The sequence below is a fragment of the Elgaria multicarinata genome, chromosome 4 (genome assembly GCF_023053635.1).
Source record: "Elgaria multicarinata webbii isolate HBS135686 ecotype San Diego chromosome 4, rElgMul1.1.pri, whole genome shotgun sequence".
In the NCBI taxonomy this organism is placed as follows: Eukaryota; Metazoa; Chordata; class Lepidosauria; order Squamata; family Anguidae; genus Elgaria; species Elgaria multicarinata.
This window is the reverse complement of record NC_086174.1, coordinates 138,908,282-138,936,040: the sequence shown is the minus strand read 5'-3', so window position 1 is coordinate 138,936,040 and position 27,759 is coordinate 138,908,282. Positions and strand designations below refer to the sequence as shown.

Genomic DNA, 27,759 nt, shown 5'->3' with positions numbered 1-27,759 from the left:
CACCTTTGCTTCTCTAAATTCCTTCCCAACCTCCATTGACTGCAATGAAAACTTCTTCTTTTTTAATCCCCACACCAGGGGATTGGGGGGGGGGGGGGGAGAAATTTCAGGAAGTGAACACAGGGAATATTTAATCCTCCCCTCCCAGTGCCACTGGACCTGAACCGAACCAAGGTCATGGACAGCTAAAGTAAAGAAAAAGTTCAGGCTCAGCCGTATGTCATGCAATTAATATGACATGTTGTTTGATCCTGAAGCACTCCAGATTCTTATATATTTGCATGCTTGAGTGCCAAAGCTCTCATATCTCAAACAGAGGCCCTTGGTTTTTATGCAGTGCAAGGATACTTGTGCATTTGGGCCAAGGGAGATCCTGCTGTTCTGACTGGCAGGTCCGCTCTCAAATCACAAATGGAAATCAGAGCTCACGTGAGAGGTGGAACTATCCCCTCACACCCACTGACTACAGCAGAAACCCAACAGAGGAGGGAGGGAGAGAGAGAGAGAGGGAGGGAGGGAGGGAGGGAGCACACTTATACACACACATGCTCTGTCAGTGTTATGCAGCTTTAGGAGTATGATGCAAAGTCTTGTTCAGAGGGAAATGTCTGAAATTTCAAATTCAATAAAGCATATCTGAATTGGAAGATTTGCTTTACTTTAATGTCAGTGTAGTATCCCTAGTGGCTCCACCTCCATGGTAAGGTAGGGTGCCCAAATGGAAAGGAGGACAGGGCTCCTGTATCTTTAACAGTTGCATAGAAAAGGGAATTTCAGCAGGTGTCATTTATATGCATGCAGCACCTGGTGAAATTCCCTCTTCATCCCAACAGTTAAAGCTGCAAGAGCCCTGTCCTCTTTTGTATCTGGTCAAGGCAGGGCTCCTGCAGCTTTAACTGTTGGGATGAAGAGGGGATGACACCTGCTGAAATTCCCTTTTCTATGCAACTGTTAAAGATACAGGAGCCCTGTCCTACTGTATCCTGCTTGGTGAAGATCTGACCCTGGAGTCCTAGACCGGTTGAAGGAATGGGTCCCTGTCTTTGAGGGAGTCGCCATATATGCAACATTTAATTTTGGAAGAAGAGGAGCCGCCATTTTAAAAGAATATGGGTACTCCCTTGAAGATGGTGGTGACTGTGGACATTCCTCCGATGGGTCCAGGATTCCAGGTAAGGAGTACAGGGCTCACATGGCTTGGTGGGCAGCGGGGGGCGGGGAGCAGGGAGAGACCCAGATGGGCACATGAGGGGTTACTGCCCAGGAGTATGGCTTGGGGGTGGGGGCAATTCAGATGTCCAGATCCTGCTACTGATCCAGAGTCCAAAGCTGGTCAGACTGGTTTTGAATCAGGCCAAGGTGAGCCAGGGCAGTTTGGAAGCTCCAAATCAGCCTCTGAAGTAGGTTGCAAGGTCTGTGCACAGCCATTATTATTATTGTTATTGTTATTGTTATTGCATTATTATTATTGCATTATTATTATTGCATTATTATTATTGCATTATTATTATTATTATTATTATTATTATTATTATTATTGCATAATCATCATCCTCTCCATTCCTATTTTTAGAGCATGAGCAGACAGAAGCAGGGAACTGAACTTTGCCCATTCTACCCTACCCACATAATTAGAAATGGACAGATCAGACTTTTTCTCGTCCACATCAGTACTGGATGTAATCAAACACAAATCTCTTCTGTTTGATTTCAGCGGATCCACATTCCCCCATACAATGTGCATTTTTCTATGCATCCCCCAACAAAATACAGAAAGATTTTGCACACAATTTTTTTTTGGGGGGGGGCAACAATTGCAATCCAACGTTCAGAAGAATGTGCTTCTCAATTTGTGCCTTAGTCCAGGAAGTGCAAATTAGGTTGGTCTGCTTAAAGTCCTGGTCCCTGAAAACTTCTCCTACATCACTACCCACAACTGGACCCAATTTGCTCCTCTGGACCCCATCCGTTTTTCTTTTAAAGGGGGGTTACATCTAGTCTTGGAGACCCACCAAGAGAAAAATCGCTGGGGTGAAGAATCACTTTTATCAAGAAATGGAGGGTTCAGCTCTCCCTCTCATCATTTTCTGTCTCTGCATGTGCGTTGTGTCCCCACCCCCAGCATGGCTTTATATTAACTTGATGACAAGTCCGCTTTTACGTGCCAGGCTGCTGCCATCACAGAGTTTGGCCCTAAGATGTTGCCAGTGTTGTGGTTAGCTGCTCTCATTAAAACCTCTCGCATGCGACATCTGGGCCAATTTCAGAGAGTTTATTCCTGCCTTGTTACCATGGTGATTAATGTAGTGTTACTCGATATGATAGCCCTATTAAACACCTACACTGGGGAGCCATTTCCACCAGCCACAAGATCCTCGACATTCCTCTTAAAGATCTCGCTGCTTCTGCTTTGCATTTACTTTCTTAACGCAGATGCACACAGGCACACAGACACGACTTACTGAAAAGCCTTTAGTGCAGGAGTGCAGACAAATCTGGCCGTCCTGGGGTTGGGGCACATACAGCCCTCCAGGGTTCAGCAATTGACCACGCCCCCTTCCCCTGGGCCAACCCCGTTGTTCCTGAGCACCAATGGTGTGGTGCTTTGCCTGCTCTTGTGAAGCTTTCTACCCATCGTAAAAGTTGAAATGCCTCTCCTAATGCTACAATAGGCTGGCATGGTTTGCCTTTTTGGCCCCTCCCTTTTTCCCTTTGGCCCTGCCCACCACTGGGATGTGGTCCTCAAAAGCTTCTCTGAAACGGCCCATGGGCTGAAAAAAGTTCAATGGCCTTGTTTTCGTATGTATCAATTGTTCTGTAATTCCTTCTCATCATGAGCTAGTCCCTCTAAGAGCTTCTAAACATGGGTCCTATTTCCTTGCTATTGGCTAGAAAATATAGGAGTTGAAGTCCAGAATAGGGTGACCATATGAAAAGGAGGACAGGGCTCCTGTATCTTTAACAGTTGCATAGGAAAGGGAATTTCAGCAGGTGTCATTTGTATGCATGCAGCACCTGGTGGAATCCCCTCTTCATCCCAACAGTTAAAGCTGCAGGAGCCCTGCCTTGACCAGATACAAAAGAGGGCAGGGCTCTTGCAGCTTTAACTGTTGTGATGAAGAGGGAATTTAACCAGGTGTTGCATGCATACAAATAACACCTGCTAAAATTCCCTTTTCTGTGCAACTGTTAAAGATACAGGAGCCCTGTCCTACTTTCCATATGGTCACCCTAGTCTAGCACATCTGGAGGGCACCAGGTTGGAGTAGGCTGAGCTAGATGGACCAATATTCTGTCCCAATTCAAGGTAGCTTCATGTATAATGCATATGTTATGTCCCACCTCAACAAATTTCCAAATGTCCTGTGGAAGTGGACACAAAAAGGGCAAAGAAGTCTCAGGATGCTATAGAAGGTTTATTATACAAAAGGCTGACATGTTTCAGCCTCTTGTATTTTAGGCCTTCTTTAAGGGGTTGTTGTCATAATGTCTGCAGAAATTATTATTTTCTTGTTGCCATCACAAGACAATCTGTTGTTAATAATCTTTGTAGATATTACAACCCCCTGAAGATGGCCTGAAAAACAAGATGCTGAAACACACCAGGCTTTTGTATAATAAACCTTCTATAGCATCTGAGACTTCTCTGTCCTTTTTGTATATACCTTGGATGCTCCCCCACCTTGCACTCCTGTACAGGTAGAGTCTCCAAGTGATCAGTGGAAACACTTTTCAACATTCAAAGAAGTTCAAATCTTACCTGGCATTTGTGTAATTGGTCAACAGCCCTTGGTGTTCCTCCCGTTCAACTTTATTTATTATTTATTTTATTTATTTAATTACATTTATATACTGCCCCACAGCCGAAGCTCTCTGGGCGGTTTACAACATTTAAAAATAGTAAACATTAAAAGTATACAATTTAAACACACACACACACACACACACACACACACACACACATAAAAAACAGTATAAAAACAACAGTATCCATTTAAAAACAACAATTGTGGGGTCCGTTAAAAACAAACTTAACGTTGTTAAATGCTGTTAAAATGCTGTTAAAAATGCCTGGGAGAAGAGAAAAGTCTTAACCTGGCGCCGAAAAGATAACAATGTTGGTATCAATGATAACTTTCTCAGAGCTTTATCACACCAGCGTTATACTGTGCAATCACTGTGAATTGCATGCAAAGGACTCAGAAGTTTTCCACCTTACAATCTGCTTTGATTGTGAAGTACTCCCAGGCATCCTGCCTTAATTATGCAACAAAGCAAAAAGATTCGCCATATTTAGCCCCAACTTTTTGAGCGTATCTTCCGAGCCGGCGCAGGAGCAGGATTTTAAAGAAATGCTTACATCTGCGCAAGCTTTAAAAATAAAGACACCAAAATTGGCACAGTAATAGATATTAGGGAGAGCTTTAAGCATACCAAATTTGAATTGAATTGGGTCATCCGTTGATTTTTTAAATGATATTTTACATTTCCCCCCTTAAACTCACTTCCTGGTATGCAAAGGATCGCTGTCGCCCGGTAGCAAAAACAACAACTGCGAAAGTTTAGCGCTACGGGGGTAATCGAGGGAAGCAAGTACATGGGATGAAGCTTGTAGTCTCATCATTTGAATCTCATTATCACCTTGATGCAAATGGAATCCAGTCTTGTCTAGCGAAGGAGGCATCTACAGTTTTGTTTTTTCGCAGTTTCTCAATTTTACAATCCTGAGTTTGCTTTGTCCTGTTCCTGCTTCAGTTTGTGATTTATTTATTTTTTAAAAAAGGTTCACCCAAAGGTTCTTATGCATTTTTGTACACACCTCTCCTGATGCATGCCTTATTGCAAGGGATTCCCCCCCCCTCAAATATAATGCATTCCCTAAAACAATAAGGTGCAACTGCACTTCAAAAAGGATATCGTAGAGCTGGAAAAGGTGGAGAAAAGTACAACCAGAAAGATCAAGGAGCTGGAGAAACTCCCCTATGATGAATATTTGGTGTTGTTTAACTTAGGAAAAAGAGGAGACATGGTAAAAGGTCTCTCATAAAAGAACAATCTTTGATTATTGTTACATGCTTTGGGATCTCTTTTGGGTCTGAAAGGCAAGATGATGATGATGATGATGATGATGATGATGATGATGATGATGATGGGCAAATGTATGAAAAATGGAGGCCTGCCCTCTTTTGGTTCTGGCCACTCTAGTATAGCTCCTGCAGCTTTACCTGAAGAGGGAATTTCAACAGGTGCTGCATACATACAAATGAGACCTGCTGAAATTCCCTTTTCTATACAACTGTTAAAGATACAGAAGCCCTGTCATCCTTTCCATATGATCACCCTAGTATATATGGAAGAAGATGATCCTTCCAGTACCCTGGATCCAAGCTGTGTAGGGCTTTGTAGGTTACTATCAGCACTTGAGCTGAGCAGAACTATGGTATTTTCCATAGAGAAGCCCAGTTCATCCCACAGAGATGCAACTTCTATAGACAAGCTTGGCCAGCTAACATTTAAGCCAAATAAGTAACAACCAATGCGGAAAAGCACACCACTGCCTTAGAGACAACCTCTTCTGAGCTGGTCCCTTCTTCTGGAGGTCCGTTCATTCATCAAACAGTTGTGCTTGAACTGGCAGTACTACACCATGGAGTACCAACTGACCTTCTGAAGAGGAGCAATACTCCTGCTCCCTTGACGTAGACTCCAAGGGCACTCCAGTCACCAACGCAGCCCACCGCAGCACCAGGGCAGCCTCCTGCAGCCCTCCTGCCCTCCTGCCAACCCGTTTGCATCGCAATGAGGCATCTATTTCATTGCCAGCACAGTGTTCATTTTCCTGACATATTTACGAGTCCTCTGTCTCATTAATCTGCTAAGTATTCATAAGATGTCCCTTTCATGCTAGGATAGCTAAGGGCAAATGCCTTTATTTATCCATTCTTTACTGAGGAATTTCTCTCCAGAGTCAGCTGGATGAAAGGTTTTCACCTTTTAAATTCTTAATAGAGTTTTCTCAGTAATATGTATTTTATATTTTAGAAACAGCCAGCTTTTCTCTTTATGGAGTATGCTGTTGCATTCCTCCCTTTTATTGCCATGACAAGATAGCATTCAACTCCTCATTCACGGGGCTCTTTTCTTTTCACAGCTCACATAGCCTTTGCCATGCACATCTACTTCCAGCAGAATAGCAGCCTGTCAGGGTAACACTTGGAGGAAGAAGGGTTTTTTTTGGGGGGGGGGGAAACCCAGCTTGTGAGGTTTTTCTCTAATTTAAATGGCTGTGTGCTCCAACTTCCTTCACCGTAATTAACCTTGATGCAAAAGGCCAGCACAAGTCACTCCATCCCCCCATCCTTTCATTTGTTTGTATATAATTCATTGTGCTAAAAGTGTCATGTTAGCACACACTAATTTTTCCCTGCATGCAACGCATCGAATATTTATCTCCTGCCAACTGATAGTTATTGCTCTGCCAGAGTTTATAGTTTTTATGTGCTTCCAGTTTATGCACATAGTGGTGATGGGGATTTACAAAAACTTGAAGCCACCTGAAACACGTGGCCTCCTATCCTGACCGATACTTCCTCCCCTGGGTTTTCTAACAACAGTCCATTAAAATAGGCACATGATGTAACACCATCGCTCTCAGTTTTTTCTTTTCAGTTCTGCTTCATTGACTGCTGCCTGAAAGAGGTGAGTAAATGCTGGAGAGTGGAGACAATGATGTTTTATCATGCATCTGCTTAAGAAAATGTTACTGGGAGATGTGGGGAGTAGAAGCTGCAGCTCGTGCAAAATGCAGCGGCCAGATTGATTTCGGGAACCAGAAGGTTTGACCATATAACACCTGCTCTGGTCCGCTTGCACTGGCTGCCTGTATGTTTCCAAGCCCAATTCAAGGTGCTGGGTTTGACCTATAAAGCCTTACACGGCTTGGGACCACAATACCTGACGGAACGCCTCTCCTGACGTGAATATACCTGGTCACTACGCTCAACATCTAAGGTCCTCCTCCGGGTGCCTACTCCGAGAGAGGCTCGGAGTGTGGCAACGAGGGATAGGGCCTTTTCAGTGGTGACACCCAGACTCTGGAACGATCTCCTGGAACGATCTCCCTGACGAGGGTCACCTGGCACCAACGCTGCTATCTTTCTGGCACCAGGTTAAGACTTTCCTCTTTGCCCAGGCATATGGCAGCACATCTTAATCACCCACATGTTTAGTTTTTTAACGTTTTTTAATGCTTTATGTGTGTATGTACTGTGTTTTAGAATTTTAAATTTTGTATACTCGTTTTTATCTTAATTTTAGAATTTCTGTAAACCGCCCAGAGAGCCCTGGCTATGGGGGCGGTATAGCTACTGCTTGAGAGAGAGCTGGGCAGGATCTACACTACTGCTTTAAAGCGCTTTAACTGCTTTAAAGTGCTATAAAACTGTTATAAAGTGCTTTAAAGCAGTAGTGTAGATCCGACGCTGGATTTATGGCAATAAGATAAGAACGCACAGAGACCCAAGTCAGGTACAACACACCTTTATTTCTGATCACAGCCGGCCGAGTGCATGACTCTCTCTAGCTAGGTGCTGGGAAGAGAGTAACTCATGGGTTATTTTGGAGCTTCTTATATAATAAAATGACTTACACTGAAACATACAGTGTGGTTTCATGTCAGCACATTCCTACAAAGACAGGATATAGAATTTTGTTTGAGCTGCCTCAGTTATTAACTGTTCGCTATTTCAGCAACTAAAACAGAGCAAACAATGACTTTCCAAGTGTCTGTTTGTCAATCAGCTATAGAGATAAGGTATCAACTAAGGACAATGGTTCATGCCAGCAAAGGTCAATACACATCTTGGAGCATCTTGTGATTAGAATACACATCAGCTGAATTCCTCATACCTTAGTAAGCATGTTATTCTCAAATGCAGAAGAGAGGGGTACATATGGAAACAGCAAAATATGGCTGAACATTGGCTCATTAACAAAGATGGGGTCCCCTTAGCTAACATATCCATTTAACTATTAACATTTTTCTTCAGTTGTTTGAAGCCTTGTAGACTCTTTTTTAGTCACCCACTCCTAATAGCCAACACTATTGGAGTTATCCCAAACTAAAGATATCTGAGACCACGGGTTAGCACAGTGTGAGGCCCGTGCTCGTCTTTGTGCGTCCAGATGACACACAGGGGATCCGGGCCTCAGCCAGGGCTCGAACCGCCCTGGCACCGCGCTAACCAGAACCGCTTGTAGTGCGGTTCTTCCCGCGGTCCCAGCCACGAGAACAGGGCCAGGGCGACGAGATGGGGTGGGGGAGAATAATTAAAAAAAAAAAAAAAAACCCACCACTTACCTTTCCTGGCTCCTGAGCTGCTGCTGCTGCTGCTTTAAAAATTAAAAAATGGCAGCTGTGACGGCTCTCCTCCAGAGCTCGTGTGCTCACGTGTGCATAAGGGCGAGATCTTGCGTTAGTCATAATGCGAGTTCTCCCCTCCTCTCCCCCGGATTTTCAACCAGGTCTAGCAAGGCCCCCAGAGAGTTCTAAGGCTGGTTTGGAGGACTCAGCCAGAAGGGGGGGAAATCCACCTGGTGGCAGCATAAAAAGCCCAACTCCTTCCATTCACAGAACAGGGCATTGCCGGTATGTGATATGCTTTATGGAAATCTGTCAGTAACAGAAACGAAGAAGGTAGGTCAGTCTTCCCCATTATGTTAGTCTCCATATGAGAGCCAGTGTGGTGTAGTAGCTTAAGAACATAAGAAGTGCCCTGATGCTGGATCAGACCGAGGGTCCACCTAGTCCAGCACTCTGTTCACACAGTGGCCAAACAGCCATCGGCCAGGGATGAAGAAGCAGGACATGGTGCAGCATCACCCTCCCACCCATGTTCCCCAGCAACTGGTGCACACAGCCTTACTGCCTCGAATACTGGAGATAGCGTAGAGTCAGGGGAGTCAGAAGATCTGCTTTTTCCCCCCCACCCAGCCATGGAAGTTCACTGGGGCTGCAGCTAGACCTAAGGTTTATCTCTGGATCGTCCAGGGGTCAAACCTGTTCATCTAGGTGACACACAGGGGATCCAGTGCTCAGGCAGGGGCGAACCCTGGATGGTCCCAGGATAAACCTAAGGTCTAGCTGTGGCCTGGGTGACTTTGGGCCAGTCACAGACTCTCAGCCCAACCCACCTCACAAGGTTGTTGTTGTGAGGATGGAGAGGAGGAGGATTCTGCACACCTTGAAGGGGAAAAAGGGATATAAATCCAATAAATAAAATTTAAAAAATACCTTTTGAACTACAACTCCACTCAGGGACAGCTAGCCTGGGCAATGGTCAGGGATTACGGGAGTTGTAGTCTAAAATATCTGGAGGGCATCGTGTTGGAGAAGGCTGATCTAGATTAAAAGCAGCTCCAACCCCAACACTTTGAAAATGACACCAGCTGCCCCTTCCTCCTGCAGTATGACATTCCCAACCCCAGAGCCCATTTATCTTCAATGGAAGCATGTGTCTTCTGAGGCCCATAAGAGGGAGGAAGCCATTGGGTTCTCGCACCTTCCAACTTAGCATGGGCACCCTGCTATACTGTGTCCTGGATGATTCTTTTGCTAACATCACCGAGGTGAAGGGCATCCTCTCCCACCACATTCCCCAGGAACGTGGTGACAGCGACAGCACCACGGATCCTTTCCTCTCACTACTGCCACCAGAGGCCAGTCCAGGACTAAGACATCCTGCTGCTTGAGTGAAAAGGACGCATGCAGCTCCTGCTCCTGCTGCAGCCACCGCCATCAGCCTCTTCCCTGAGTCCTTTTCATTAACGTTCACTTTCTAGTGTCAGAAATCTAAATCGACAGTGTAATTAAAACAAATGAACAAAAACTACTCTGGAAGAGCACTGAGCAGTAAAACATGGGAGGCAATCAAAAGAGACAGCACACAACAAAGCAAATAACAGGTGAAAAGCCTTAAGAGGCCCTCTTAAAATATTTACATCAACATTTCAGTGCAGCCACTGAGCTTCAAAAGCCCCCCCCCCTCGTGTTTGGCTGCTCATCTTCTGGATTCCCTGCAGTTTTCCTGAAAAAGTGGGTTGGAAAAAAGCACACCGAGCAGTTTGTCTTGCTCTTCCGCAATCTGTGCAGAGGTCAGCATTAACACCCAGCTTCTTCGAAAACGGCGACTATCTCAGTTTTTAATTTAAGCTTTGAAAAGATGACCGAGGTTGCTATGTTGTGTGATCTGGGGGGGGGGGGAATCCATTCTGATCCCACTTGAGAATCCCCCCTTCAGTGGGTGGATGCCGAGACAAGGCCTTTCCAGTTGTGGCACCCAAGATTTGGGACAGCCTTTTGAGAGAGGTCTGCCTGTTCCCAGCACTGTCTGCTTTTTAGACAGGCAGCACATTTACTTCAACGAGCTTTCTCAAAATCATGCCTTTATGTATTTATTACATTTCTATACTGTCCAATAGCCAATGGACTCTGAGCGATTTACAAAAGATTAAAACCTTAAAAATACAATATTGAACATAATATAAAAGCTATGAACATCCCTTTTAAAAACACACAACCACCCATCAAAGATCCCAGGGCCAGTTCAAAACCTGTAACTTGGGGCTCATCTACACCAAGCAGGATATTGCACTATGAAAGCGGTAAGAGAGCAGTATATACAAGAGAGGAGCCACACTACTGCTTTATAGTATTGAAGTGCACTGACAACTGTTGGGGCCCATTGACACATACCATATACCGCTTTCATACTGCTATATCCTGCTTGGTGTAGATGTGTCATGGCCCCCAACAATTGTCAGTGCATTTCAGTACCACTATAAAGCAGTAGTGTAGATGCTGCCCTTTATATACCACTTTCATAGTGGGATATCCTGCTTGGTGTAGATGACCCTATGCTATTAAATGCCTGGGAGTAGAGGGAAGTCTTAACTTGGCACCAAAAGCATCACACTGGGCATGCTCTCACAGGGGAGAGCATTCCATAATTGTGGGGCCACCACTGAAAAGGCCCTCTCCTTGTTGCCATCTTCCAAACCTACCTCTGGAGAGTCACCTCAAAACCAGCACCATGAATTGGGCTCAGAAACACATTGGCAGGCAGTAAAAGTAGCCCAAAATTGGTTTTATATGTTCAGACCTTCTGATCTCTGCTATCAATCTGGCTGCTGCATTTTACACAAGTGGCAGCTTCTGAACCATGTTCAAGGGAAGCCCCACATAGAACACTACCCTTGTTTTAATTCTGTTTTATTTGCTTTGATACTACTGTTTTAGGAGGTTATTGGTTTCCAGGCATTGATCTTTTTACTTGTATTATTAGGTGGATTTATCCCCTGGCTGTTGCAAGCCTCCTTGAATACTCTTTATAGAGGAAGAGTAAAATTCAATAAATAATAATGCCAGATACTGAGGTTCAAATGACACCTTATAAGGAGTCCTGCAATTCTTTCATACCCAAAGCATCCCTGGGCAGGCCAAGTTGGAGCAAAAGGACAGGTGGGGGAGAGGTTTCTGTTCTCTCCCTTCTCGTTGTTCAGCTCCTATGGGCATGCTGATGCTGGCTACTGCATAGCTGATTTTATTCCAAATCTAACCGAATAACTCAGGCCTTTCATGATAATATGTATGAACCTCTCAGGAAACAGAATGATAGGAAGTTTGGAGAAATGGATCAGAAGGGGTGGGAAGCAGTTCAGAGAAGGTGCAGCTGCCCTGGACCTAAGAATAGTTTTATTTATTTATTTATTTATTTATTTATTTATTTAATTTCTGTACCACCCAATAGCCTAAGCTCTCTGAGCAGTTTACAACAATTCATAAGACAATAAAATACAGCATCAAACTTTAAATATCCAAAACATTAAAACAATATAGACAGCTAAAAACAGTTTTGATAAAATACTAGACTTGTTTAGATGATGACTGGCATAAATGCCCCATCATATTCCACTAAATGCCAGGGAGTAAAGGGCAGCCTTAACCTGGTGCGAAAAGATAACAGCGTTATATTTATTATTGCATTTATATCCCGCCTTTTTTCCTCTAAGGAACCCAAGGCGGCATACATAATCCTCCTCTCCATTTAATCCTCACAACAACAACCCTGTGATGTAGGCTGGGATGAGAGTCTGTGACTGGCCCAAAGTCACCCAGTGGGTTTCCATGGCTGAGTGGGGACTAGAACCTGGATCTCCCAACTCCTAGTCCAACATTTTAGCCACTACACCACACTGGCTCTGTTGTGCATTAGCACAAGAGTCTGCTCTGGAAGGAGAGAGCCAGTTTGGAGAAGAGGGCATGTCTTCCGTCTGCAGCTTTCTATCCCCGCTTTGGGCTAGGGATTATGTCACCAAGCAATTTGCACATGCTCATTTACATAGAGAGATGTGGATTTAGAAAATATTACTCCAATTTAAATGAAAAAACAAATATGTACAGGGCCAGGCCATGCATGAGGTGGGGTGAATCCCCTGCTTCAGACAGTGGATCCAGAGGGGCAGCAAATCATGTATGCACATCCACCACTGAACAGCTGTGCACTTCTCTATGCCTGCTGCCCTCAAACAGCCGAACACCCTTCTGCCCTAGGCCTGAGTCTGCTCTGGGTGAGACATAGGACAGGCGGTCATTCTGGAAAGCCCCACTGGCCATCCTCCTGCTGCCACGGCATGAGAACACTCTCTGGAGTGGCTGCTGCCATGTACCCTATGTCTTACTCTGAGCGCATCAGAGTAAGGCAATGGATGGGTGGGTGACTGCTCAAGAGAGCTGTACCAGCCCACTTCCTGCTGCAACAAATGCCACGAGAGAAGGCTGGTGCAGCTCTGCCGGGTGATGGGCAAACACTTCAAGGGGTTGACCTGCCCAGCTTTCAGGAGGGCTGTGCCAAATGCTCTCCTGCTATAGCAGCAGGAGAGTGCCTGACACAGCTCTCCAGAGTGCCACCTGCACACTACCTAATTCTCTGAGGACTCAGAGAGCTTGGCATCAGGTGGACCAGCAGGCTCTCTGGGATTAGCTGATAGCAATCAGCTAATCTCAAGAGAGCCTGCCCACCCAAACTGCCTCACTGTGAGAGATGGCCTTGGAGATCGCCTGTGTTGCCATAGCATAGTAAGGCTCCAGGGCCACCTCCTGGACAATGCCTCATTATTGCGAGGCATTGAGGGGAGTCTGGCAGCTGGGTGGGGGATGGAGGCTGAGGAAAAAGAGAGGGTGGTGGTGGTGGTGGTGGTGGTGGGCGGAAGGAAGGAAGGAAGGAAGGAAGGAAGGAAGGAAGGAGGAAGGGGTGGGGGATGGAGGCTGAGGAAAAAGAGAGGGTGATGGTGGTGGTGGTGGTGGTGGTGGTGGGCGGAAGGAAGGAAGGAAGGAAGGAAGGAAGGAAGGAAGGAAGGAAGGAAGGAGGAAGGGGTGGGGGATGGAGGCTGAGGAAAAAGAGAGGGTGATGGTGGTGGTGGTGGTGGTGGTGGGCGGAAGGAAGGAAGGAAGGAAGGAAGGAAGGAAGGAAGGAAGGAGGAAGGGGTGGGGGATGGAGGCTGAGGAAAAAGAGAGGGTGATGGTGGTGGTGGTGGTGGTGGTGGTGGGCGGAAGGAAGGAAGGAAGGAAGGAAGGAAGGAAGGAAGGAAGGAAGGAGGAAGGGGTGGGGGATGGAGGCTGAGGAAAAAGAGAGGGTGGTGGTGGTGGTGGTGGTGGTGGGCGGAAGGAAGGAAGGAAGGAGGAAGGGGTGGGGGATGGAGGCTGAGGAAAAAGAGAGGGTGATGGTGGTGGTGGTGGTGGTGGGCGGAAGGAAGGAAGGAAGGAAGGAAGGAAGGAAGGAAGGAGGAAGGGGAGAGGGGCAGCAGTTGTGAGGGAGAGAGGGTGGTGGCACGTCCTCCCACCTCAGGTGGCAGGAGGCATTGTGCCATCCCTGAATACCTGCAACCATGGTGACGAAGGCTGTGACCCTATGACCTCTGTGGTTTGCTCAGTCTGCTGTCCAGGCTCTGCTGATGGGCAGCTTCAAAGCCCCTGCTCTCCTTTCTTAGGGCTCATAGGGCCAGTCAATGATAACAAAAAGATGGCAGACATGTGGCATACATAGATCCTGGCTGGAGTGAGTATCAGATCAGAATAGAAGTTCCAAGGTGATTTCGGCACCAAAAATGTGGGGATCCCTTCAAAGGGGCATTTTCATTGGAAATAATAAATACTAATGTAAAGCAGTAGAGAAATGAGTACAGGCCACCCGGTGGGGGGGGAGCAGGGAAAACATGCCCTAACATGAAGGAGCTCATTTGCAGACAGTGTTGTGCATGCAACAGTCTCTGGCTGCAGAAGGAGGAGCTGAACTTTGACATGGTTAGTGTTGGAGGTGGTTCCTGGTTTGGGCCTGCTGAATCAGCTCTCTTTTGCAGCGCACCCCAGTTCCTGGTTTGGGCCTACTGAATCAGTTCTCTTTGCAGCGCACCCCACTTCCTGATGCTGCTGAATCAGCTCTCTTTGCAGCGCACCCCAATTCCGGTTGCTGCCACCTACCATCCACCTTATTGCATGCCTGGAGGATCCCTATTCATTCACTGTCTCCTGGGCTTGTGAATAAGGCTAAAGGACACAGGCTTCCATCGGCCTACCTAGACCTTGGGAGGGAGATGTGTTAATCAAAAGGTTGTCTCCCATGTTCTATTTTTGTTGCTTGTTGTCAGACTGAATAAATACCAGTACTTATACCTCAGGTGTGTGGGTGAGGTTGCTACTCAGGCATCTCTAAATTGGTGTCCCAGGTTTCCTGGGTGGGGGCTTGAGCCTGAGCTAACCTTAAGGGAAAAACAAACAACCCCTAGACATAGAACCCGGCCCTGGGTACCGACCCAAGGGTTACACTAATATATGGACTTAAATATTTGTTAGTCCCCAAACGTTTTCAGGTCACCACCCCCTTGGTTCCACAAACTCATGCCCAGTGCCCCCTACCCTACACTATAAAAATCATTATTCAGAATAGCAGTTTTCAACGACCCACTAAGGAAGATATTTATTTATTTATTACATTTCTATACCACCCAATAGCCGGAGCTCTCTGGGCGGGTTATTGTTTAATAACAATAAAATTCAAAACAGTAACAATTAATTGAATATTTATTCAAAATCCAATTACCTTTTTTTAGTTTATTCAATTAAACTTGATCCAGTGATATCGTCTTTTCAAAGTCTGATAGTCATTTAGCAAGGATATTAGATAGCACATTTAGTAACTAGGGTAGAGTACCTCACTATTCTGTAAATTCTTAATGTGATGGATGGGCTTGATGAAGTGATACCAGTTTCCCAATGTCTGGTTTAAAGTCACTTAACATGAGTCTTAAATCACCACGTTTAGTAATCTGGAGTCGATTTCTTTGCTTGGAGAGAAGTAAGCAGACCACACTAAAAACACATTCCACCAAATATGATGTTGGAAATGCAACCAGGAGCTTCTGAATCACTCTCCATAGTGCAAGATAGCAGGGCACACCAAGTAGGGTATGTCTCTTCATTAGGGTTTTGGTGCTTTTGAAACATTTCAATTCACTGTTAAAAGGACTCTTCTTAAACTGTGTTAATATATGTGTGGATTCTTGCCCTATATGGCTTGGGACCAAACTACCTTCTCCCATAAAAATGTCCCTGGGTTTTAAGACCTTCTGGAGAGGCGCTTCTCGGAAAAGACCACCTCAAGCGCCCCCTTGCCTCTTAGCGCCCCCCTGTGCAATCCCACCGCCCCCAAGGGGGCAGTACCGCTCACTTTGGGAACCACTGGTCTAACGCATGCACATTTTCTTCTTCTTCTGGGACAGGTAGTAGCCCCAATAGGAGAATGTAAGCATTTGCTGATCTTACATAGAAAAGGGCCTTTGCAGATGTGAGGTAATCAACAAGTTCGGCTTATGACAGGAAACGGTCACTTCCTTCAACATTTCACCGTGCTGGGCAGTATGAATGGAAATCTCAGGGGGACCTGATCCCTGAGCTGCCTCCCAGTCCTTCCTTGATTAGCCCCAGTGTATCTTCATAGCTCCTTCTGTGACATCACGCCGTCACATGAAATACGATGCCACTGCACTTAAAAATGCGGCCCAATGATCTGATTAGGCAAATGCATCAAAGCAGGCAAAAGCCGTGAAGTAAGGCTGGCTCAAAGAGTCAATCCATTTGCGCCGTAATTACTTAATACAGGAGGAAAATTCAGTGCTTAACCTTCCTTGATCCCGTTTCTGCTATCCATGGCAGACAGAGAATAGATATTATTATTATTATTATTATTATTATTATTATTATTATTATTATTATTGAAGACATGGAGCTTCAGGTTAGCCAGAACGAAAGTTTTAAATAAAAAATGAGCAGGAGGCAGGGCCTTTATTCATCATCTATGAACTAGATGCCAGGTTCCAATACCCTGGGCATTATCATAATGGCTGGTGTTATTTGTCCTTATACCCACAGCCCAAGGGTTTCGTCTTATTTTTTGCCATTGCCTAAAAGCTATCGGGAGATTCTATTTAAAGCTGGGATTATTATTTTTTCCTAATCAAAACCCAAACCTACACTGCTTTTGAAACAGCTTAAAAGGTTCTTTCTCCAATCTTACAAACGTTAAGTATGATGAACTAAAGAGATCTTCATGTAATATAAGTCCCTGTGGTGTTTGTTGACCAACATTGCGTAGTTGGAAAGTCCACTGATTCAGATCAGTCTTTGAACAACTATGAGGGAAAAAACCCAAGGCCTAATCTACACCAAGTACGATATAGCACTATGAAAGCAGTATGAAAGCAATATAAAAAAGGCAGGAGCCACACCAAGCAGGATATTGCACTATGAGGGCGGTATACGGTATGTGTCAATGGGCCCCAACAGTTGTCAGTGCACTTCAATACCACTTTAAAGCAGTAGTGTGGCTCCTGCCTCTTATATACCACTTTCATAGTGGAATATCCTGCTTGGTGTAGATTAGGCCCAAACTCTGAAAATCCAGATTTGGTTCCTTTCCTGGCCAAAGCTACTGTGTTGACTCAGGACCTTGCTAGACCTACCTGATAATCCGGTGGGGAGTAGGGGCGACGCCGTGCTACAGCTAGCGCGGGCTGTTGCCCTTTTCCACACATAACACGCAACGGGGTAGGGAAAGCCCCGTCGCATCCACCATTTTTTTAAAACTTAAAGGGCTATGTGCACAGGAGCGCATCAACGGAAAAAACAAGGCTGTTTTTTTTTTAAAAAAATACAGGGTTCCCCGCTCCCCCTGCCCCTGATTTCCCCCCCCCACAATGTCTGATGCCCCCCCTGCCCGCTCGCTCACCCGTCCTCTCCAGCTCGCCATGCCCGCCCCCTGCCCGCTCGTCATGTCCAATGCCCCCTCCGCACGCCCCCATCCGTGATTTCCCCTCCCCCCGGCCCGATGGGCACAGCGCTCCTATGGAATGCTGTGCCCAGTGTGTAGCTTCTCCCGGCTACTCGTGAGTAAGCGAGCAGCCGGGAAAAGTCACGGACCCTGCTAGACCTTCCACAGCCCTGGCCTCAGCCCAGGGCTGCGGAAAAGCCGGGCCATAAGCGCATCCCGGGTCAAGGGAGGACTTAGCCCGGCCTGACCCTGGGATCCCCTGTGCGTCATCTGGATGCACAGCAGGGAGACCGGACCTCACACCGGGCTAACTACTTGTCTAGCAATGGCCTTAGTTCAGTAGATTTTAAGGAACAATAAATGATTATCATCTGATATAACAAAGGCATAGCTACAGTGACCATACTCTCCCTCTGAGATAAGAAAGGTGTAGCTATGGTGATGGACACACACAGAGAGAGAGAGAGAGAGAGGGAGAGAGAGAGAGAGAGAGAGAGAGAGAGAGAGAGAGAGAGAGAGAGAGAGAGAGAGAGAGATTGTATGGTCACCATAGCTACGCCTTTGTTATGTCAGGTGGCAATCATTCATTATTCCTTAAAGTCTAATAAACTAAGGGCCTTGCTAGACCTGCCGGCTTACGCCGGCAGGGAGGCGGGGCCGAGGCGCGCTAATGTTAGCGCGCCTCGCCCGGGCTTCCAGACGCACGACGCGCAGGGACGTCGGGTCCCTGCGTTGGCCGCCATTTTTTGTTGTTGTTGTTTAAAGGGGCCGGGTGCGGCCCGAAGACTCCGGAGACGGTAAGTGGTGTTTTTACTGTTTTTTTTTAAAACGGGGGGGGAGGGCGAAGGATGGCAGGGTGGGTGGCAAGGGGGGAGGGGGGTGAGATCGCGCCGCCGCCACCCGAGCAAGCAGGCAAGCGGTGCTTGCCTGGGCAATGCCTGGCATGCCAGACATTGCCCGGGCAAGCGCCACTCGCCTGCTTGCTTGGGTGGCGGCTGCGCGATCTCCCCCCCTCCCCCCTTGCCACCCACCCTGCCATCATTCGCCCTCCCTTCTCTTCCCCCCCCCCCGGGCCGATGGGCACAGCGAGTAAGCGAGGAGCCGCAAAAAGCCGCGGAAGTCCCTAGACGTTCCCCAGCTCCGGCCTGAGGCCAGAGCTGGGGAAAAGGCACGCCATAAGCGAATTCGCTTATGGCGCGTTGGAGGAGGCCTCAGCGCGGCATGCCTCCGGATTCCCCTGCACGTCATCTGGACGCACAGCAGGGAAACCGGGTCAGAAGGCGCGCTAAGGCCTTGTCTAGGAAGGCCCTTAGTCAACACAGTACCTTCAGCCAAGTAAGGAACCAAATCTGGATTTTGGTTCTGTCTGTCCATTTCTCTCTTTCCCGCTCTCTGTGGGTGGGTGTGGGTGTGTGGAGAGGGAGAGAGAGACAGAGAGAGAGAGAGAGAGAGAGAGAGAGAGAGAGAGAGAGAGAGAAGAGCAGAAAGCCACAGAGTCACAGAGACAGAGAGATGATGGCCCTCTTTTCATTGCTTACGCCCAATGTCCACATTTCCCACACACAGGACATTAAATTAAATATCAGGGAGCAAGATTCCAGCCTAGCAATTTCCCACCTGTGTATGTTGCGCAGGTCATGATGCATTCAACCACACAAGCCCTACACCTGAAATCTGAAGTGGTACCGTTGAGGGCTAACATCTCCACAAGAACAAGGCCTATGAAGTTAGGAAGTTGTGATTTTAATTACTATGAGCCACCCTCAGTGATGCAAATGCATTAAAAGGGTTGGGAAATACATTCTTGTATATATACTGTAAATAAATAAAAATAAAGACCCTTCCTTTTCTAAGGCTCTTTGTGGGGCTTTGTTTGTGTTTAAACAGAGCCAGTCACCTCTCTGAGAATTCAGAGTACTGATAACATCTGTGTTTATTTCCACAATGAGAAAGCCCTTATGTTTATTATCGAGAAACCAGCAAAATGCTCGTCATTATGATGTATCCAAGAGAGAGAAAGAGAGAGAGAGAGAGAGATGAAGGCTCCAATTCATCTCTGTGCACAAAGGCACGCTGTCTCCTGTCAGGATCCTCATCAGTAGAGGTTGCATCACCCAGTGTTTGGGGCAGGGAGGGTTGAGCATGCTGACCAATTGACCAATCAAAATACTGTCAATAGTATTCCATGAAGCTGAACATGCCACTGTGTAGGTAGCCGCATACCTTTGACATTTCATTATTATGCCTCTTGTTAGCAAGGACGGGAGGAAGGCAGCGGTCAGGGGCAAACCTAGCAGCATAGCCAAGCTTCTTGCTTTGGTTGTCTGCTAAAACAGCAGGTGTCCTGCAACATGAACCCAAGCAGTTGGACGGAGGGGGCAAAGGTCACTGCTTAAGAACACCCATGACTCCATCTTGCTTGTTGTGGCAACCAGAGAGTACCTCCCCACCCTCAGCCCCGCTCTTCCTGACCTAGCTGCCTGTTCCAGGAAGGTCCTCTGAGGGTCGGATTCTGGTATCAAAACAACAGGTGGGGTTCCAAGAAATCAAAATGTTGACTGAGGTAAAAAGGCATGAGATGCTGCCACGAGTGGGACTCTGAACAATGGAGAGTCACCGGGGGGGACGGGGACAAATGCCCACCCCCATGTACAGTTTTTGCTCCCAACACAAGACAGCTTTCAAACTTGGACTTGGTTTTGTTTGTTTACTCCCTAATAGCGAGCGGCAGTTATTTATCTTTTAATTATATATCAATTAATTTGCATTCACTATTAATGAGAACGAAAGGAACAGTGCTTACAACAACAAAAATAAAACCTGGTTAGACAATGATTATACTTATCGCTCCCATACTGGATAAACAAAGGCCAATGTTCTATGAATTTATGCCATTTGACATCCTCCAGAATTCTAATGTAACTTGCAGGCATCATCATTTCTGCTACTTGCAATATTATGGTTAAGTAATCCTGAACTTTTGCAACCAAGACACATTTCCAATCATCAGCCACATTTATCCTTCCCGAAACTAACAAGTTATTACCAAATTCCATATCACAGTTCTCCACCTTCCCTTGTAAGTCACATAAAAGAACAGTTGGCAGGAATTCATACCCTGCAGGGCCTTAAGTAGCTGTAGCATTTTCCCCATTTTAATTATGGGGCAGAAACAGCAAATATGTATAAAATGTACAGTACAGTACCCACACCTCCAACAAGTCAAATTATCCTGCTTATAAATCAGATGTTCTTTTATAAAGAGGCAAATTCTGATGAAAGAGAACTTTAGGGAACCCTTCCTTTAATTGGAGAGCCATTGTGGTAAGGTGGTTAGGGTATTGGACTGGGACTCAGAAGATCCGGGTTCTAGTCCCCATTTGGCTATGAAACTCATTGGATGACTTTGGGCAAGTCACTGGCCATAGCTAGACCTAAGGTTTATCTCTGGATCGTCCAGGGGTCAAACCTATTCATCTAGGTGACACACAGGGAATCCAGTGCTCAGGCAGAGGCGAACCCTGGATGATCCCAGGATAAACCTTAGGGCTAGCTGTGACCTCTGCCTCTCAACTTAACTCACCTCACAGGGTTATTGTGAAGATAAAATGGAGACAAGGCGGACCATGTAAGCTGCCATGGGTTCCTTGCAAGAGGAAAAATGGCAGGATAGAAATGTAATAATATTTTTTTAAAAATAAGTAACCAGAGGACCCAATAGTTCCTTCTACTACCAATAGTGTTTTGGATGAGATTGCATAATTAAGATATACTTCCCATTTTTTCTGATAGGAGTGAACTTCCACAGTAGACATTCCAATTTAATGCCATGGTTGGGGGACATGATGGAATTGACTCCAACTCCCATCAGCCCCAGACAATATGGGTCAGGGATGTTGGGAATTGCAGTCCAACAATACCAGGAGGGCCACATGTTCCCCACCCCCACCATATACCCTTTTGACTAATCCTTTATTGCTAACTGATTGACAGGTTCTTCAAAGAAAGATCTGGTCTTATATTTTATGCCAGATGACAGACATTTTAATGTCAGTTTTGAGAAAACTGTGACAGAATTAAAATATTGAATATTAGGAGGTCTGGTACCTTGTCATTTATCAATGACAACTGTCCTCAACTAGAGCTTTAACCCTAGACAAGCTATTTGTTTTCCATATCTGTACTGAGGGGGGTGACTAAAAGTAGCATAAGTACTTTCTTAAAAGTAGTTTTAACTAGTCGTTAATTACATTTTAGCAAGATTAAGATATATCTACTCTGAAGTGGTGACGTTGCAGAAATCCACAACGGAATCAAATGAGTTCGGCTTTCAATCTGCAGGTGCTGCAGAGGACTGGCTTTCCCCACATTGCACAGTTTCTGTGGATATGCAGCTCATGTTTTTAAACTTTCCATAATTTTATGCAAATTTAGTCACAGAAAAATACATAAAAAAACCAATATCCAAAAAGGCACATGTCCCCCAAAGCCTGAACATGAAAGTGTGTATTTGGGGGGTGCGCATTTTCACAAGTGCAAATTTGTGCAAATCCGAACTTGCGCAAATTAAGAAAATTGGAAAAAATCTGATTCTGCCAATGAGCAGACGACAGAATGAAAGGCAGTTGATCATCCCAAAATGCAGGCAGAGTGGATTCTACAAAATGTATACATCCCTACTCTGAAGCAGGTTGAACTACTGTATTTTTAATAACCACTTCTTCTCCCCACCATCACCACCGAACCGAAAATGACAACATTAGCCAAGTGGCATTAGCTAAACCACTCTATCTCTCAGGCTCTGCCCTCCCATCTGCAGTAAGGAGCTAATACTGACCTCCCTTCTAGAGTTGTAAGGATTATCCAAGATAAGGTGTCTGAAATGCTTTGAACACTCTGAAGAGCTATATCAGTCCTCCATGATCTGGTGCCCTACAGATGTTTTGGACTACAGCTCCCAGATTTCCTGACTATTATCCATGCTGGTTGGGGCTAGCCCAAAACATCTGGTTTGCACCAGTATGGAAAAAGCTGTGCTATATCCATTCTAAGCTGATCCCAAATAGCCAGGCTCCAAAGCCAAAGTGTTTCTACAACTCCTTTGGGTGTTCTCACTCCCCTTTGACAATAATGGAGTGGGAAGCATGTTAAGAAAGTCTTTGTCCTTTTCTATCAGGTTCCTTAATAGCCCCTAATATTCTACTTGCCTTTTTGACAGGTGCAGCACAACCATCTCATGCTTTCAGTGAACTATTCATAATGACACTCTGGTTGCTTTCCTGGGATGTGCTTTCCGTCACAGATCTGCTGGTAACTAAATCAGAAGAAGGGCAGGGAGAAACCAGATGAGAAAAATAAGAGGATAATTTGGTTGAAACGAAACTCAAACCCACCTCGTAGTATGTCAGATGCTACCTGGACTGCACTGCTCACTCATTGCTCAATCCCGGCACCTTGTTATCTGCCTCCCCACTAATGTCATTGCTAGTCTTGAATAAATGTTACATGAGGTTTAATGGGTTTTGAAAGCTTGGATCCCAACACAAAATGTCAGGAGATTTTGAGACACTTTCTGTCCCTTACAGGGACTAAGGAAAGTAGGCATGCAATTTTTAAATTATCCATGACAACAAGCAGGGAGCTGTATGTCGTAGAGAGAAATATGGCTTGTTCATTCATAATGCATGTGCTAATACATAATTTCTGATGGAAGGGGGGGTGGGACTGCTTATAACATGGGAGTTTGTGGTCTTGGGCTCAGATCAAATATAAACCACATCCCTACTGGGCAAATAACCCATGTCATGAAGATAATGGCCTTGCTGATCACATTGGATTTGTGACTTAAGTCAGACCATGTCCCTGGGCAACATGCTGTTCCACTAACATGTATGTGATCTGCAAAGGTTGTGCATACCCAAATGTGGCCACTTCTTGTGCATAGAAGCACCTACATTGTTCTATATTTAATGGAATACGTCCATTAATGGATCAGTCATGCTACATTTCTAAAGATGAATGATGTCAGTTTTTAGGCTAAGCAAAGCTGATTTCCTTTAAACAATCCAAGGTCCAGATATTCCATCGGTGGAGGACTACGGAAGGCTGGATGCATGAACTCCTTGAGCTCAATAGTGTCCTTCCAGAAAGGGCCTTTGGACCACAGAACTGAATTGACAATATTGGTTGCTGCCTCAAAGTATGATACAGTCAACATGCTGATGGCCTGCAACTCTACCCATCTTCTCCATCGTCTGGGGCCGGGGAGGGACTGGAAGCAATGAATCGGCAACTGGAATCAGTTCAAGAATGGATGGGGGTAAAAAAATGCTGAGACATAATCCAGACAAGACAGAGGGTTTGTTAGCGATGAATTCTGGTAATCTGTCAGAGGTTATACAGCATGGGTGGGGAACCTCTATCAGCCCGAGGGCCAAATTCAATTTTGGAGGAGCTCTCGGGGGCTGCATTTCAGTGGCAGTGGGGCAAAAGGGGCAGAGGCAGGCCTGCCTGGGGGGGGGGGGAGTCACAATTTGGCCTGGACCCTGATATGTGGAGGCACAAGCAGTGTGTGTGTGTGTGTGTGTGTGTGTGACAGCCCCCCCCAAAAAAATCCCATTGCCCCAGGCCCCCAGATTCCTCTGGGTGGCCCTGGGCATGGCTAAAGGCAAAGGAAGTGGGATCAACACACACAAAATACCAGCTTATTGTAGCTTAAAACTCTTCCAGCCAGTAACCAAGCCTTACAAAAGGCATTTAAAACTTTTAGAATTGGGGGGGGGGGGGATGCGTAAAAGCTGGGAAGATGCCAAACAGTGGGCAATCTGCAGCCAGGGGAAGTGGGTGGGGCCAAGGGAAGTGGCAATCTGGATGACTCTGAAAGGCCAGGCTGGCCTGTGGGTCCATAGCCTTGACACACAGTATACTTTTACATGGGTTGCTTTCATGGACCCAATGCATTCCCCGGATGCGCAGGTAGTGGCAGGTACCAGCAGTGTTTTTGTCAACTTCAGTTGATTCATCCAATGTGGCTTGTCTGAGGCCACAGCTAGACCTAAGATTTATCCCTGGATCGTCCGGGGTCAAACCTGTTCATCTAGGTGACACACAGGGGATCCAGTGCTCAGGCAGGGGCGAACCCTGGGTGATCCCAGGATAAACCTTAGATCTAGCTGTGGCCTTAGAGAAGACAGATCTGGCATCAGTTACCCAAGCTAATTCCAGTCTATATTACTGCAATGCACTGGCCCAGTTGCATTGGCTGCCTGTATGTTTCCGAGCCCGATTCAAGGTGCTGGTTTTAAGCTATAACACCTGACGGAACACCTCTCCCAATACGAACCTACCTGTACACGATGCTCAACATCTAAGGTCCTCCTCCAGGTGCCTACTCTGAGGGAAGCTCAGAGGACAACAAGGGAGAGGGCCTTCTCAGTGATGCCCCCCCGCCCCCAATTATGGAATGATCTCCCCGATGAGGCTCGCCTGGCGGCAACATTGTTATCTTTTCAGTGCCAGGTCAAGACTTTTCTCTTCTCCCAGGCATTTAACAGCATATGTTGAGTTTTTGAATTGACCCCAGATATGTCTTTAGGCCTGGCTGAGAGCTCAGTGTCGTTTTAAATGTATATTGTCTTTGTATGTTGTCTGTTTTTATGCTTTTATGGTTTTAAATTTTGTATATCTATTTTTAATGTTTAATGTCTTACTCTTTGTAAACCGCCCAGAGAGCGTCAGCTATGGAGTGGTATAGTAATGTAATAAATTATTATTATTATTATTATTATTATTTATTTATATAGCACCATCAATGTACATGGTGCTGTACAGAGTAAAACAGTAAATCGCAAGACCCTGCCGCATAGGCTTACAATCTAATAAAATCATAGTAAAGCAATGAGGAGGGGAAGAGAATGCAAACAAGCACTGGGTAGGGTAAACAGGCACAGGGTAGGGTAGAACTAACAGTATAAAGTCCAATAAAATAAGTACATAAATAAATAATGCTCTTTATGTGAGCCTGCCTTTAAAAAAAGGCTTGGAAACTTCAACTGGTCCAAAACATGGCAAGCAGACGTCTGGCATCCGATGACTGGCACATGGCCCCACCCCCTACGGCCTGTCCAGAGTCTGCCCAGCGCTGAAGCTGTCTCTCACTGCCTCCTAGACGCGTGTCTCAGCCTTGCCTCCCTTGCTGCCTCATCTAGCCAAGTGACAGCTGCAGAACCTGCTCAGCCCCCATCACAGGGCTAAGACAGATGTAATATTTCTTTTTCAGAGGTTTGAACTCCCCTTTGCTGCATTTTGAAGGATTTGTTTTGCAGGCCAGAGAATGGTGCAAGCTTCACTCCAAATGCTTCCGTCACATCTTTGCTCTGACTTCTGTTTCTGTGAAAGAAGAGCATTTTGCAGAATCATCATCGGGGCACGCCAAACAACTATTGTGAAGCACTTTGCAAATTAGAAGTATTATATAAACAGTAGTAGAATTCTTTCCTTCCTAGGCCCCATGTGCGGTCAATTAATCTGGAATCAGGCCTATACAACAGGGAGAGTGATAGAAATTACTGTTGCCATTGCGAATGGTCACTTTGTTTATCCTAAACTCTTCACAGAATTCCCACAGTTTGTATATTTTGCACTTCTTATATTTCATTGCTATTTGACCCCAATGTTTACAGCCCCCCCCCTCTTTTTTCTATATATAAACCAGCCAAATGAGGACAACGCTTTGTGCATCTGCTGATCTGGATTCTAGTCCGCAAAAGCTGATGCCATCATAAATCTGTTAGTTTTTGAGGTACCACCAGCCTCCGTGTTGTTTTTGAAATTCATATATATTTAAAGGGGGGGGGGAGAAAGCCATTTGGTTGTGAATTTGACTTTGCTCAGCTTTTAGAGCACACATTAACATTTCCATAATTCATCGGCCAGTCACTCGAAATGGACCACGCAACACTATCAGAGGATTACACTTCCCAGCCCTACCAGTTTAACATGAGATATGGCTTCGTTTTCTAGCAGCTTGAGAAAGGTTAGTGCCTGGGCAGAGGTCGGGAAAGGAGTGACTGGAACTGTTCCATTGCCCGGTCCTTCAGTTTCAGCAGCAGAAGCCATTCAGACATTACTGAACTCCTGCTAGAGTGGCCATTGGATCCTGTCGGAAAACTGGCTCCTTCTTTCAAAGAAAGAAAGAAAAGTTAACATTGTAATATTTTTATGGTAAGACTTCCAAATGGAAGCTTTAAAAAAAAAGTGCTAAAAGCCCAAGGTGCTCAATAATAATAAAAAACCACCATGCTATATCAGGATGCATTAACATAGTGCTCATATCCAAGCTACAGCCGTGCTTTTCTCAGCCGTAGTCGGGCTGTCGCTGGAGAAGCGTGCCCCGTGTTGGTGCGTCACATTTTAAAACTTAACAACAAACTGGAGGGAATTCAAGGGAACAGTAAATGTTTTATAAAGCCCATCAAATGTGGAATGATGAAAGGAACAGAGTATGCAGAGCCTAGAGAAAAAGAGAGGATGGGAAGAAGCTTCAGCTCTTTACAGCAACTCAGCGAAGATGGGGGACAGTTTATACTTTGGTCTCTCAACGGCAGAGACTGGTGATGCATTTGTGCTGCCAGCTGACAAGAGGCTTTCTAGACCCATTGCCCAAAGCGGCCAAGAGGAGCTGAAGAATATTCTTTGTTTAATAAGCATTTAAAAGCCACGATTGAGATGCAGAGGGCATGTCCACACCAGCCCTATATCCCAGGATCATCCCGGGATCATTCCTGTGCATCGAAATGCCACACAGGGGATCCCGGGAGCAGGCAGGGACGATCCTTCCATTTTCCTGAAATAACCCTTAGGTGTAGGAAGGACCAGAGAATGCTGCTTCAGTGTAAATGGCTGGATAATAATTATATTTCCATTACACACCCACCCACCCACACACCAGCTTTATGGTCAAGCAGCTCGCAGACATAAAACCGACACAATACAATCAGATGCAAATGCAATATGTGACAAACAAACAACATGTCAATAGCAGCACAGCAACCTAGTGAAATACCAGCTAGCAGATAATCCACCTATGCAGCAAGTAAATGCTATCCTTAAAAAAGGACATTTTACAAAAGCATGGAGCCAAGCCGCAGAAACGGGCACAGCTGGTGCACGAAGCGAAGCTGGGGAAAGACACCCTTCTCGGAAGTCATTGTCCATGAATCATTGCCAGGTCCGCGATGGACCACTGCCAAGTTGTTGACCTGCTCCTTCAAAGGAAGTGCCCTACTAGACCCCATTAGGCTCCGTCGCCTTACCTTTGAGGTAGTGCCCCTAATCTCCCGGGCTCTGCTCCCTTGAGTCTCAGGGTCTCAGCTTCAAA

At 45.8% G+C, this 27,759-nt stretch overlaps 1 protein-coding gene across 1 annotated transcript in view; it reads right to left on the bottom strand.

Moving 5' to 3' along the window:
* Positions 1-18,039, bottom strand: part of HSPA9 (heat shock protein family A (Hsp70) member 9) — a 222,261-nt gene extending 204,222 nt beyond the window's left edge. Inside the window, exon 1 of the mRNA XM_063125287.1 lies at positions 18,036-18,039. The gene's annotated coding sequence lies outside the window, so the exon portion shown is untranslated. The remainder of the gene's footprint in view (positions 1-18,035) is intronic.
* Positions 18,040-27,759: the final 9,720 nt, after the last annotated feature.